Source organism: Peromyscus leucopus, chromosome 18 (genome assembly GCF_004664715.2).
Source record: "Peromyscus leucopus breed LL Stock chromosome 18, UCI_PerLeu_2.1, whole genome shotgun sequence".
In the NCBI taxonomy this organism is placed as follows: domain Eukaryota; kingdom Metazoa; phylum Chordata; class Mammalia; order Rodentia; family Cricetidae; genus Peromyscus; species Peromyscus leucopus.
Genome location: NC_051078.1, coordinates 7,487,998 through 7,502,654, shown reverse-complemented (window position 1 = coordinate 7,502,654; position 14,657 = coordinate 7,487,998). Strand labels below are relative to the sequence as shown.

At 47.6% G+C, this 14,657-nt stretch overlaps 1 protein-coding gene across 2 annotated transcripts in view; it reads left to right on the top strand.

The window, feature by feature from the left end:
- Window positions 1–14,657, top strand: part of Ppm1h (protein phosphatase, Mg2+/Mn2+ dependent 1H) — a 271,465-nt gene that overhangs the window by 237,636 nt on the left and 19,172 nt on the right. The gene's annotated exons all lie outside the window — the stretch shown is intronic.

Below are 14,657 nucleotides of genomic sequence, written 5' to 3'. Positions count from 1 at the left end.
CCCAGTTTCTGGGGGAGAGACAAGGCAAGTCAGAAACCAACGTTGTGCAACTTGGAGAGATGACTCAGAGGTTAAGCGCGCACTGGCTGCTTCTCCCAGAGGCATGGCAGCTCACAACTGTCTGTAACTCCAGTTCCAGGGGATCCGACACCCTCACCCAGGCACACAGACAAGTGAGACACCAATGCACATAAAATAAAATTTAAAAAAAAGAAGAGAAGAAAAGAATCCAGCATCGTTTGCCATACCGTGAAAAATGAGCTATTAAAGCCCCATGTTATACTGGGAATGTCCAGAGTGTATAGCCATAGTTCGATCTGCATGTCCTGCCCAAGAATAGGTGCCAGGATTAGGGGGAAGTTGTAAAGTGGAAGTAACAGTTCATTGCATGCTCTGCCACTGAGCTATGCACACTGCACTTGTCCCCGTGTGTACACACACACACACACACACACACACACACACACACATACACACACACACACACACACACACCCCTGCCCAGTGTGTGCTGGGGAAGGGAATTTGAGACAAGGGTCTTGTTATATTGCCCAAGCTGACTTCAAATTCACGATCCCCCTGTCTTGGCCTCCCAACCACGTAGGACTGTAGCTGTGAGGCTTGACCCTTCTCAGTAGGTGCTATTTTATTTTGATTTTGGGGAAACCATAAATTCACTCAGAGTAACCCCAAAAAGGCGGTGTTTAGTTATATTGGAAGGCATACTTCTGGTGTCTACAAAAACGAATATTTAAATGACCAGGCTTAACAAGAGTAAGCCTGGAATGAACAGCCCTGCAGAGCCATCTCAGCAAAACCCCGGGAGAGGAGATCTGCTCTTCAGTTAGCTAGCCAGGTTCCAGCTGTCACAAGCAGCCCAGCCCACACCCACACGTCTACACTGTAGAGAGGAGTGTGGCTGGGCCCGACTCCCTTTTATAAAAGGCTACAGGTAACTTCCAGGTCCGCTGTTTGCCCTTCAGACCATGTACCCCTTCTGTTATCCTCCAAGGGCACAAACAGCCATCCAGGCCCCCCAGTTCCCCAGCAGAACTCTAAACACGAACAATTCTTTTTGAGAGTGTCAGAGTCGGAGCCGGCATGGAAATGGCTAGGCATAAACATTAGGCCTGAAAGACGTCTTTCCCGACAGACCCTGGGGTTGCATGTGAAGTTGGCCTAGTAAAAAAATGGTAGCAGTCCACACCCAGAGCCCGTGGACAGGTGTTTTCTTTCTGAATTCCGGCAACAGTTCTTCATAGTGAGGACCACAGTTGGACAGAATATCCAAAGTCCCCTGGAGTTCCTAATCCCTCCACGCTGGCCAACATCAGGACCGGGGAATAACTGCTAACGCTGCTTCTCGCCAGAGGAGAGTAATAAATTCTGAACCCTGAACTCTTTCCTTTGAACTCCACTGAGCGCGGGGTTTGTAACGGAGCTCATAAAACCGTACTTTCCCCCTCGGGGGGAAAGGCATTCATCCGACATGTTAATGGCACCCTCACCTTTGTACTTTCCAGAAGCCTCCCTGGGGATCTCAGGAAACACTAATTAAGCATTTTTGCTCCTTCTAGCAGCCTTAAAACGTCTCTCTCAGGCTCCCTCCCCCAGGCACACATGCAGATCATTCTTTATGAACAGGGGACAGTGGCGTAGTGTGTGGTTTGAAGGACGGTCGCTGTGCAGTTAGACTTTAGAGCATCCAGCCAAAACGGTGCTGCCCTTAGCCTTAGAAAACCCCGACTCTGCAAAGGCCGTTCGGAATAGCGTTCTGAGGGGCTGATCGTTGGCTGCGGCCGTCATGCTCAGGTTAGGTGTCAGAAGCGTGGTTCGTGTGTTTCACTGAAAGTGTGTACTTTTAGTGTCTCCGCATGCCCCATCCATCATCCTTAGGATCTGACAAGGCGGTGACGTAAACATTTATTGTACCCATGCTGTACACTGGGGCACTGAGACTCACCAAAAAAATAAATAACTCCCCCCAAGGTTGTACAATTGTCAAGTAACACACTCGTGCTTACAGCCCACATCTAATGAGTTACAGGGTCACGGTCGCGAAAGCTGAGCTCAATAAGAAACGTCCATGGTTAGGGTCAGCGTGACTCACCACGTACTAGTTCTAGAGCTCTGTAGAGGACACCTCTGTCTTGAACACCAGCCTTTGCTCTTATTACCTCAGTGGCTAGAGTTTCTCGGAGAAATACTGTTGGCCTCAGACCACAGCCGAAGATGATGGCGTAGTCAGGAAAGGTAATTGGGACCAACAGGACTGGCCTCTGTGTGTATGTAAACCCAGGCCAGACAGAACTGTGTAAAATGCGATTGCGTGCCGACAATTTAGCTTAATGGATGTGTAGTGTATATACCAAGATCTCTTGCACAAGATTAAATTTGTTATTCATATTTTAAATGTTTCCAGATGGAGGGGCCCTTAGCCAGAGTCAAGGGGGAGTTGGGGGGGGGGTACCATTAGAAGGGGAACAGTTTGAACTGACTACTGTGGAGGTTAGAACAGAAAAAGGTCGTTCACCCCACCCCACCCCCCATCTCCATTCCTTAAGGCTAAAACCCTTCCCTCAAGGGGATGGTGATAAAATCATACCCAAGAGAGAAATGCGGCTTCTGTGGGGATCCCAGAAAGGCAGGTTAATTTATTTAAGCCATCTAATGGAGAAGCACAGACCCCCCCCCCCCTGTCTTCATTCCCTCCCTCCACTCACAAGCACCCCACCAGCACACTCTCTCTGACTTCCTCCGAATATTTCCCGGCTCCATGTCGACTCTGCCAAGCATGGATCTTGATTTCACATTTGAGTTCTAAATTTCGAATCCAGTTCAGTCTGGTAGTTTTAAGGACTGGGGCTCTCGGGTGGGAGGAGGAGGTGAAGAAATGTGATTTAATTCTAAGAAAAAGGGCTCAAAACCCTTCTTGGAAATTACCATTGTTACCATTCATCATTGTAACTCCTAATTCGATTTGACGAATTAAATATAAATAAATCAAAACCATGTGGATCAAATTGATGTCACAAAAAAAAATGCACAGGGGTTTAAAAAATTAGAGGAGGGTTTCTTTCTAGCCAAACACATTTTCGGTTTTGCTGAACGCAGGGCGCTGGAAAAAGCCTGAGTTTGCCAAACCTGAAGAGCAGCGGCCAGGTTTCCTGAGCCTCCCCCTCAGACCTTCTGGGGTCTGAAGCAGAGATTTCTGGCCAAGACCTGAATTCCACAAGAGGCCCTGCCAAAGGAGAAGGGGGGCTGCTAGCAGCAGGCTACAGGGGACTGTGGGAGACGTTCCCCTCCCTGGTCAACAGCACCTGGCTTTCTCTGTGTGACTGAGTGGGGAGCTACACCCCCACCCCCCGACTCTCTCCAGCCAGGTCTACCTCTTGCCTAATTAGGATGCTTAAGGCTAAACTGTGCCCTAGCATCCTGAAGAGCGCAGAAGAGAGAGGATTTGCGACATCCCGGGCACCAGCGCCCAAGCCCTCCTTTCCAACTTTCCAGCCAAGCACACACACAGTGTGTCCTGTCACCCAGACAGCTTGGCACAAGCCTAGGGCCTCGACTCCCAGATGTTCTCTGCTCCCCACCCCTTTGGGCCCCGTGACAGGCCCACGGTAGAGCTAGGATGCCTAATTTCGCCCTTCTTTTCCGGCCTCCGCTCCAAGACGGTGCCCTAGTTTGGGGCTCGTGGAAGAACAAGGCCCTTTTCTGTCTGGGGGGCTGTTCTGCAGAGCCAACCCCCTTTCCCGCTCCACGGTCCTGTCTTCTAGCCCGGCCAGCCAGAACCACAGTGAGCCGAGCCTCGTTTTCTCTCTGCTTCGTTCCTCCTCTCTGGCTTTAGGAGTCTGTCAGCTGTTTCTTATAACTCCAAGTCACTCATTCAGCTCATGCCTGGGATTTTTTTTTTTTAACCTAGATAATATTGCTTTCCTCATCCCAAGCCATCCTTTCATAAAGGACAAAGAGCTTGAGTCTGAGACCTACCCCCCAACGTCCAGCAGGACCCCAGCTGCTTCTCCTTCATCGCGGGGCCTGGCATGGCCTGCGCCGGTGGATTATGGGGAGGAACAAATAAGAGCATCAGTGAAATCGCTGGCGGGAGGTCTGGTGTGGTTAATGATGACCAGTAATGTTCTCCCCTTCTTTGGTACTGGCTTCTGGAAGACTGTCTCACACTTCCTGTGACCACTTTCGCACTCAAAGGGAATGTGTTTGGGAGCGCTGGTATTTCCCAGGCAAGCACAAAGGATGTTTACGGCCTTCCATTTACATTTTAACATCTATCCCCTTCTGGCTCTTGGTGACTTTTTGTGCCCCAAGCTACAATTCTCATTTAGGGAAAGCAGGATTTTCTATTTTGTGCTTCTGCGGTCTAGTTTATACAGAAATAATTCTAGGCTACCGTGAGAAGGGGAGGTGGTTGTTCCATGGCAAAGAAAGCTTTCTGTGATTGTGTGAGGACAATCTAGAGAGGCGAAGAACATTTGTGTGCCACGGATGTCTTCAGGTCTTCTAAGGGGTAGTTATCTTCAGATGATAGAAAGGGAAAAACAAACAAAAAAATGTATTTTTTTACATGCATACTGGGCATAATAATGCGCACCTCTAGTTCCAGTACTCAGGAGGCAAAGGCAGGTGGATGTCTGAGTTGGAGGCCAGTGTGGTCTAAGTAGAAATTGCAGGGCAGCCAGGGCTATATATAAAGAGAGACTGGGTCTCAAAACAAAATAAAACAAACAAACAAAAACCATGAGGGGAATATGTCCCCCAGGAATTAGAATCACGTAGAGGTGAGACTAGCTGAGGAATAATTAGCCATAAACCTTGTCACTTGCTTTCTAGCGGATAGGAGTTGGGATGAAGGAGGGGAAAAATGGTACAACAGAGAGTGAGTAGGACAAGAAGAGGGAAGGGCCGGGCGGTGGTGGCGCACGCCTTTAATCCCAGCACTCACAAGCGGATCTTTGTGAGTTCGAGGCCAGCCTGGTCTACAGAGTGAGTTCCAGGACAGGCTCCAAAACTACACAGAGAAACCCTGTCTTGAAAAACAAAAAGGAGGAGGAGGAGGAGGAGGAGGAGGAGGAGGGGAGAGTGTGTTCGGTGTGAAATAAAACTTGCTGTAGAGCGTGGCCCTGGAAGTGTTTTTTCTCTGTACATACCTTTTTGCCCCTGTTGACTGTAAACAGACCACTTTCCAAGCTATTCACTTTCATGGTTCCGTGTTACAAATGTTTATGATTCTGTGGTCCACAGACTGGCTCTAACTGGGTGGTTCTCTCCCAGAGTCCCCTGTATGCTCCCAGTCAAATGCTGATTGTCCGGCATCAGAACACAAGGCTAGGCTGAAGGTGATTGCTCAGGAGGCTGGCAGTCAGCGTGGACTCTCGGCGGAAAGTTTAGCCCCGGGGGGCAACATGCGGTATATCCAAATGGTCTTAGATCCTCAGACCAGGGCAGCTTGGTTCCTAGAGGAAACTGTCCCCAGAGCAAGTGGTTTGAGGATCCTAGGCAGCATCTCACAGCTTCAGAAGAGCTGGCCGCTCAAATTCCAGATGCATGCCACTGCAACATGCGGATGGTAGCGGGAATCTCGTGGAGACCAGTGCGCGTGGAAGGAGGGACACACGGAGGCTGTCACTTGATTTGCAGGGAAGGTGTTCTGCTGAGAAGAGATGGACTCATGGCTGGCCATCTTGGAATCTTCTTATCATGATGTTCCTGTAAAGTACCACCCCTGCCATGAATGCTTGATAGCTAGGGTATAGATACCCACCCATCTATAAGGAGCAAACTGATACAAGTTGATGAGTTAGCTGTTTAGTGAATTAAGAAAGGAAATCTACTCTGCTCTGCAAAAGTAGATTTGCAAAGAAGGTAATTAAACTCCAGTATAGTGGACGTTAGCTCAGAGCAGGCCTGGGAGCAGCCCGGTCTAGATACAAAGGAAGAGCAAGCTTGCAATCCAGCTACGGTCTTGTGTTTGTACAATTCTCCAAAGGGCGATTAGGATGTAAGCTTCCAGCAATTGGTTAGGATTTTTTTTTGTTGGTTTGTTTTGGTTTTTGGTTTTTGTTTTTTGAGACAGGGTTTCTTCGTGTAGCCTTGGCAATCCTAGAACTCACACTGGAGACCAGTCTGGCCTCAAACTCATAGAGATCCATCCACCTACCTCTGCCTTCCCGAGTACTGGAATCAAAGGCATGTGCCACCACACCCAGCTTTTTTTATTATTATTATTATTATTATTATTAACAGACATTTACTTGAATATCTAAGTTTGTAGTTATAATTAGTTTACTGTTATGAGGGTAAGAATTCCCAGTATAGTGTAGCTGTTAGAGCTCACAAAGAGTGGATTCCCTATGTTCAAAGGGAAAACAAAGCAACTCATGGATACTTTTTTTTTTTCTTTCTGTTTTTTTTTCTAATGGTGGCATAAGACAGTCTCAAACAAAAAAGAACTTGAGGTGTCCTCTGACCTACATGTGCACATCATGGCATGCATGCACCTGTATTCACGTGACCTATACATACACACGTCATACACAGAAACTTTTGACACTACAGGGAACATGGTGTCTGCAGCATTTTCCAGAGTTGATCAATATTTTGATCTTAGAGTCCTGAGAATACACTACTTCACATAAATATCTAGTAAGGAAAATGGCAGAAGTAGGTTTAGGGCAACTTCAGAAATTGTTAGAAAGTCTGCCTTCCTCCCCAACTGAAACTTATATAACAGTTTTTTTTTTTAATGAAGTTCTCATCAGTAATTGAAAAATCAGTTTTTATACTCAAATATTATATCACAATGCAATCCAAAGATACACTAGTTTGACATTTACATTGTAAGGCATGATGGCACAAAAAATATTGAACATTTTGTTCTCTGCACTTAAATCATTGTTTCTATACAAGCAGAAAACACTATGTGTACAGTTAACCCCCGAATTTCATAGCATACAGCAGTCTCTAATCTGAGTTTTGATGTGTAGGGCATTTTGGCTGGCACGTGTGGTGTGATAGTATGTATAGTGTAAGAGCATATATTGTGTGTTCAGAACCAAAGCTGTGATGGAGTCACACAATGCAGCAGGTGTTGCGTGCTCTGCAAAGTGACTTAGATTGATTAATTACAGGTCAAAGTTTGGATTAAATTTAGATTGATGTGTATTCACAGCCCTCTGTGGTTGCCAGATCTTTCACAACTTCAGTGTTTAGTTACAGGGTCGTGACTCACAGTTTCAGAAATGTTGCATTAAGTCTAGGGTGGACTAGGAACTTTCATCTTTTAGAACTTTTTTTTTGAGATATCTCACTTTGTACCCATGCTAGCCTAGAGCTCACTGCATAGCCTAGGCTAGCCCCAAACTCCTATCCATCCTTCTACCTCAGCACCACAAATACTAGGCTTACAGGCGTGAGCCACCACACCTGGCTCTTCATAGAGAATTCTGAGATGCATCATCCTGTGCCGTTCCTGACTGTGTTCTAGAAACCTCGGTTCTGTAACCCCAGTGTGGGCTTGGCGTATTAACGGAACCAAACTCCAGTCCCAGATAGCAAGTCATTCTTTTGACTTAGAAGATTGGGCTACAACATACTCTGTCTTCCATTTCACCGAGAATTGGCAGACACTGTGGTTTCTTTTTTCTTTTGATTTCCTTTTTTTGTTGTTGTTGTTTTTGTTTGTTTTCGTTTTGGGAGACCAGGTTTTTCTGTGTATCCCTGGCTTGTTCTAGAACTCACTCTGTAGACCAGGCTGGCCTCAAACTCAGAGATCCACCTGCTTCTGTCTCCTGAGTGCTGGGATTAAAGGTATGCTCCACTACCTCCCGGTGAGACCTCGGTTTCTTGCTGTGCAGTCAGTAGGATTGATTTTGCTGTACCAGTGTCGCACAGTTGGCCACCGGCGGTCATGGTCTCCTAAGGCCACATGCACAGTGACTCGAGTACTTGGTCTCTTGCTTACTTTGAGGCTCCTGCAAACCTGCCTACCTTTATGAAGAACCTTTTGATCCAGTTAACCCTCTGTGGTTTTTTTTTAATCCTAGTAACAGAAGTAGCAGCCATAGGGATCAGGACTTACAATTATTTCACTGCTTACACATCAGGTTGTCACAGTACTGTCCCCTCAACTGGATCAATGTGAGGATGGGCGGGGACACTGTTAACATTTAAGCTGAAAATAATACACACACAAGAAGAATTATCACATGCAAGGTGGTCACTCATATTGACTGCCTTGTATCCTGAATTGACCATAACAACCCATCCTGTCTAAGCGGCATCCAGATACTCACGGGCTGGAGTTTATTCAGGACCTTATTTCCAGTAAGGAAGGGCATGTTAGTGAAGAGGAGCTCAAACGATGGCTGTTGTTGTGTAACTCAGTGAACAGTGGTTTCACCTAATGATGAACCAGCTGTTGGAGATTCAGAAAAAGAGGTGTCTCGTGGCTGTGTCTGAGTCCATACATGGAGTTTCTTCTTATGGCTTATCTGGTTATGAGGTGCCAGGCTTTGTGTGGAGGAAAGGGAAGTCCCGTGTTCTAGGCATTGGCCATAATTTCAGACTGTATTAGTACTGTCAAATATTTTAGCTGATTTTGAAGCTTTGGGGGTCCGTTAAATCTTATCCACTCTCTAAAAGCAAATCTTTATTTTGTCTGTGGACTTTGAGAGAGAAGAAATAAAAAAGCCTCAAGAATATCTGTGGTATGCTGTTGTTTTTGCTTTTTGGGGGGGCCTGCCACCCAGCTCCTAAATAAATCTCACATGGAGGCTTATTCTTAATTATAAATGCCCGGCCTTAGCTTGGCTTGTTTCTAGCCAGCTTTTCTTAACTTTAAATTAACCCATCTACCTTTTGACTCTGGGCTTTTACCTTTCTATTCCTCTATACCTTTCTTTGTTTCTTACTCCATGGCTCGCTGTATAGCTGGGTGGCTGACCCCTGGAGTCCTCCTCCTTCTCTGGCTACTTCTTGCCAGATTTCTCCTTTTATTTATTCTCTCCCTGCATGACAGCTCTGTCTGTCCTTTCTCCTGCCTTGCTATTGGCCATTCAGTTCTTTATTAGACCATCAGGTGTTTTACACAGGCATGGTACACACAGCTTCACGCAGTTAAACAAATGCAACATAAACAAAAACAACACATCTTAAAATAACGTTCTACTACAGTGGTATATTTCAAATATGAAACGGCCCACAGTGAAAGCAAATAGCCAGCTCCTTTTAGGTAGTTTGAACAGCCAACATATTTGTGATACTTAAGTATCACTGGCTTCACTTTCAGCCAATGCCCTGAAATCACATGGCCACTCACATCAAGGTTTAACTCATCCCGTGACGTAAGAGTCAGAAAATGCCGGAGCTCTGAACACGCCCAGTGGCCACTTCATCCCACCTCCCATTTCAGAAGGGGAGACACTGGACGCTGAGGAGAAAGAAAGCCTCTCCTTTGCCACGGCCCGGCAGAAATCCCACCCTGCAACCAAACCCAGTTAGGAAAAGCCCTCCAAGCGCACGCACGCACGCACGCACGCACGCACGCACGCACGCACGCACGCACGCACGCACGCACTCTCACCTCCAGGCATTGGCCCTGTGCCTTTTCTCCCCACACAGCTGACCAGCAAGCAGTGTCCAACTTCTCCTCCCCAGCGTCCTCCATCGGAGCACTCAGTACTGCCCCCCCCCCCCGCCCACCCACCTGCCCCATGCGGGATCCCTAGCACCACTTCTTAGAGCTGTGAAAGAGGACAGCTATTTTGCTGAGGCAGACGTGGGTCTGCAACTCCTTCCGCTGCCTTCGGCTGTGGCGTCGGCTTCATGACATGTAGTGTAGGTGGAGTCTCTGTAGAGAGTTTGGATGCGGGCCTGGTGGCGTGACCCAGTGTCCCTCTTAAGACAATCTGTTTGAGTCATAGGACCAGGAGAAAGGCTGGCGTGTGTCTTCTGGTACAAGCACTGTGTAAGTTCCGGTTTGGGATTGGCTAGCATGAGACTTTGCGCGGCTTTTATTTCCCACTGCCCCTTGGCGGTCTTTATCTTCTGAACTACCTCTGGCTCTCCCGGCAGTGACGCTATTGGGAGTCCTCATCCTTGTTGTCGTAAATGAGACTTTTGGAATGGAACCCCAGGTTCCCCGAGCACGCTCTCATCCCTTAGTTCCCACCCAGCAACCTAACCTTGGTGTTGCCACTTTTGAGACCAGAGCCATGAAGGCGGTCATCCACTCAGTTCCCCTCCCCCGTGATCTCCATAGCAGCTTTGTGAGAAGGGCAGAGCAAACGTAATTTGTTTTCCAGTTTAAAAAAGAAGTGATCTCGGGTTGTCTAGCTCAGCTGGGGCCGTGCTGGCCTGGCTGGCACACGGCCCTGGGTTCAATCCCCAGCACGGCCATGCTGCACAAAACCAGGCATGGTGGTGCGTACCTGTGATCCCAGCACTTACGCTCACGAGGTCAAGGCGGGAATATCAGAAGCTCGAAGTCATCTTCAGCGACATAGTGAGTTCGAGGCCAGCCTGGGGTACGGGAGACCTAGCGCAAATAATAAAGTCCCAAAGACTTGTGAGAAAGTGTAGCTTGAACCTCTTGCCCTTCTCAAGCCACACAGGAGCTTCTCATTGTCCTACACTGTGTACTCAGCAGAAGAAAACGGCGTGGCAGATTTGCCGAGATAATAAAGACGTAAAAGCTGTGAAGGTTGTCAGGGCATGGTGGTTCACACCTTTGATACCAGCACAAACGTTGTAACGGTATCCCAGAGAGGCAATGGAGCTCGGACAAGGGGGAGGATGGATGGGTTCTCAGAGTAGTTCAAGACCCCCGAGTCGGCTGCAGTTCTTACAGTACTGTGATCTCTTAGTATACCACCAAACCATCAGTCAAAGGACAAAGAGGGGGTACAGAGCGCACAAATGCTGAAGCGCAGCAGTCTACAGCCGAGCACTAACTGGAGGAACTGTATTAAAGAGACACATGCTTCTGTGTCAAGTGGGTGTCACTGATGGCGGTAAGGCCGTCTCTAAATTCCGGAAAGCGGGAGCTTTGTGAGCTGTCGGCATTTTGGTTCATCCAGGGCATGTTAGCCAAGACTCTTGTCCTCCAACTCATTCCCCTTAGCATGCACTGAGTGTATTTCTTGAGTATAGGAGAGGGGAATGCAAGAACTTCCTACTTCTGCATAAAGAGCCTACTGCATTTTGGTAACTATTTGGGCATGCCAGTGTCAGCAAGCTACACCAGTTGGATCACACTATGAAACTAGTGTCTTATGAACGGGTCTGTAGTTAGATGATGACGTAGGTCATCAAGGCAGAGGAGTCCATCAGCTCTATCTCCTAGAGGCAGCCGACGCCCAGAGGTACTTGTAGCCAGGAGATCAGTAGTCATGATCCCTCAGCTGTGTAGATAACAGATGGCCTTTGGCTTGGTTGGTTTGATTTGGAACCGATTCATTCAATGGTGGTATACAACTGTATTTTGAATTCTGATCTTTCACCTGGCTAGCAGGATGAAGTGTAATATGTAATAATATTCTCTACCCAGTGCCTTGGGCCAACACAGCCACAGGAGAGAGAATTGCTCAGCGGTGATGTATCATAGGTTGTGTGTACTAAGTGCATCTTGAGCCTGCCGCGTCTTCAATTTAACAAGGAGTCGCTCAGGACATAACCCCTTTCTTAAGTCAAAGAACATCCGTGTACCACTCTGACTTGGACTCCCAAGGCTCTCTTTGTAGATTGGAGCAAGGAGGGGCAGCCATTAGGAGCACTCAGCCTCCTTTTCCCAAGGTGTTCCTTCCTCGATGCACCTTGCAGCTCGACCCTTAGGGTCCTGCAGGGATGCTCTTCCAGATGCCTTAGTGCTGCGGAGCCGCGGAGCCCACTGGATTCACGCGAGGCTTCCAGGAACGTGAAAAGCTATTTCAGGAAGTGAACAGAGGAACCTTGGGGAGGGCAGGGGAGGGGAGGGAGGGGGAAGGGAAAGGAAGGGGAGGGAAGGGGGGTTTCTGATTAAGAAAGAGCAACAGCAGCCTCAGGAAGGGAAGAAGTGGGTCTACAAGGATCACTCTAGCCCACCGAAGCCCTGGTCGCTGGCAAGCATCGGTGCAGAATGGGATGGCTTGCTCGCACGCCGGTCCAATTTTCCTGAAAGCATTTTCGCAGAGTGTTCTGCATCATGGGTTAATGGACAAGACATGAGCCGTAAGTGGAAAGTTGGCAAAGTCCTTTGGAAATTGGCTGAAGGGCAGGAAACAAAGGATAGCAGTAAAAAAACCTAAAAGGCTGTTAATTGAGGAGCGCCTCAGGGGATGGGATTGCTACCGGCTTTGTATTATTTACATAAAAATTGTGTGGAAAATGGTATTGAGAGGGATTTTTCATGCTGGCTAATGAAACCGCGTTAGTGAGCTGCGAGTAGAAATGTGAATAGAACTGGTGAAGATTCCAATTACGGATGGAATGGAAGAGCAGCATTTTCAAACATGTTGGTATGAACCCGCATGGTTCTGTTGGCCCGATTTCTGTTTCGTGACTGGGGTAGGCTAATTTCAGACTGAAGCGATCAACCTGCCACTTCTTGGACCAACGAAAAGCATTTTTTTGAAGCCCTTGGGGCACCCTGTTCATGGGGTAGATCCTGAGACAGTATTGTCTTCAGATCTGGAAGCATCGATTTTAGGAATGAAAAGCAAATGGAAACTCCTCTTAGCTACAGACGTCTGATGTTCTCCACCTCCCCCGTTACCTACTATTTTCCTGTTTAGTGGAGCTCCGATGATCACAGCAGCTCCATGTTGATCAGCCCCAGTGCAAAGCTAGCCAGCCCTCATTTAACACATCATGGAATTAACATGGTGAGGTAGGACTCGGAGTTGGGAGCCCAGAAGTGACATGTACTGTTCTTCCCATAGTCTTAGGAAACTAATTGCATCTAGCACCACAGAGTCTAGAGAGTCCTTGATTTCCAGGGTCAGTAGGACTCCTGTGACCTTGCTACTCAAAGTGTGGTCCAAGTATTTGCACCTCTGATATCATCACCTAGAGAACTGCCGGTTCCTACATCTCTAAGTGCTCAGGCTTCCTGGCTGACTGGTCTACACACGAACACTTGTGGAAACATGGCTCCGACACACCCGGCAACCACCGAAAATAAAGCAAAGAGGGGGGGGTGCCTCCCATGGAAGGAAAATAACACATGAATGGCTTGAGGAAGGATTATGTAAAAACTCAAGTTCTCCCCTTCTAGGCTTCACCGACCCCAACCCCACTTGCTCAGAAGGCTCAGTGCTTTCTCCAGAATGTCAGCTCAGCCCTAAGGGAGCATGGCTTTTGAGGAAAAAATAAATAAATATTTAAAAGCCGACAGAGTATGCCACTGAGTCTTCTTCCCCTGGGGGTGGCGTCAGGTGCTGGGCCATTAGCTAATTGTGACTGTCTCATCCACGGGCCAGAGAGGCCTGGACCTGTGGGTGCTTTTCATTTGAGCTGGTTTACCAAGGTTAAGCATTCTTTTAGTTTGAGGCACCCCACCAGGTGGTCTGCTACCCCATAGGACCAGTCCCTGAAGGATGCCACTGGCCTAGACAAACTGTTCTAGAACAAAGACTGGATTTGAGCCATCTGGTCAACCTCCTAGAATCCCATTCTCTATGCCTGAGATGGCCAGGTGCCACCAGTGTAAGCAGTGTGGAGGGACAGCAGAGCAGCCGCTTATGCCACATTCTCCTTGCCTCTTCCCACCCCCACCCCAGTGCTTTCTCCAGGCCTGCAGGGTGAAGGAATGGAGAGAGGGCAAGTTGGTGAGTCTCTAAATTGATGTTTGTCCTCAGTCCATGAAGTAGTAGTGTAAGCAGGGAGACTCTGCAGAATCAGGAAGGAGGGGCTCTGAAAACCCCAACTCCTCCTTGCTCCTCCCTGACCCCCACCAACCCTGTCCAGGTAGGACAAGCATCCTGTTGTGCTCTCAGTCTCGCCCTAAGGAGACTTGCCTCTTAATTCTTCGTAGCTTTCGAGGGATGGTCTGTCCCTTGTAACGAGTTTCTTAGACCAGTGTTGAAATATCACTACCGTTGTTCAGAGTATGAGATGAGAAAAGGTAGAAAACCTGTCCCCGACAGTGTGCTTTGGAAATGCAGTTTGAGCTTTCGTCTTTTGTAAACTCGCCCAGATTGGGTTTTGTCAACCCCAAGTGTGATATCAGCACCTCATTCTTACCAGGAGGGAGGGGGAGTGTTGTGACCCATTGTGCCTCAGAGGAAATAGGCAAGAATATTTCAAATAAGTTTATGTATTAAACAAAGTGTGTCTCCTTTAGTCCTTAATAAATACATATGGAGCCATTTCTTAAAATCCCAAGTGGACTTCATCTCCTCGACAGACTGTTTCTTAAAATGGAAGAATCTACTTTTTTTTAAACTTTATATTTATAGCAATTGGAAAAGGATGGTGCTTAATATATGCGGAGGAAGCTGAGCAGGCGAGCTTTATGTTCATCATGGCTTACACTATGTCCACGTGTAACTCATCACTTCAGCTGGGTCTCAAGCATTACATTTTCAACTCATATCTTTCTTGTTAATTATTAAGCCCTTTCTGGGCCCCATTCACAGTTGGGACTAGGCCTAAGTGTTTAT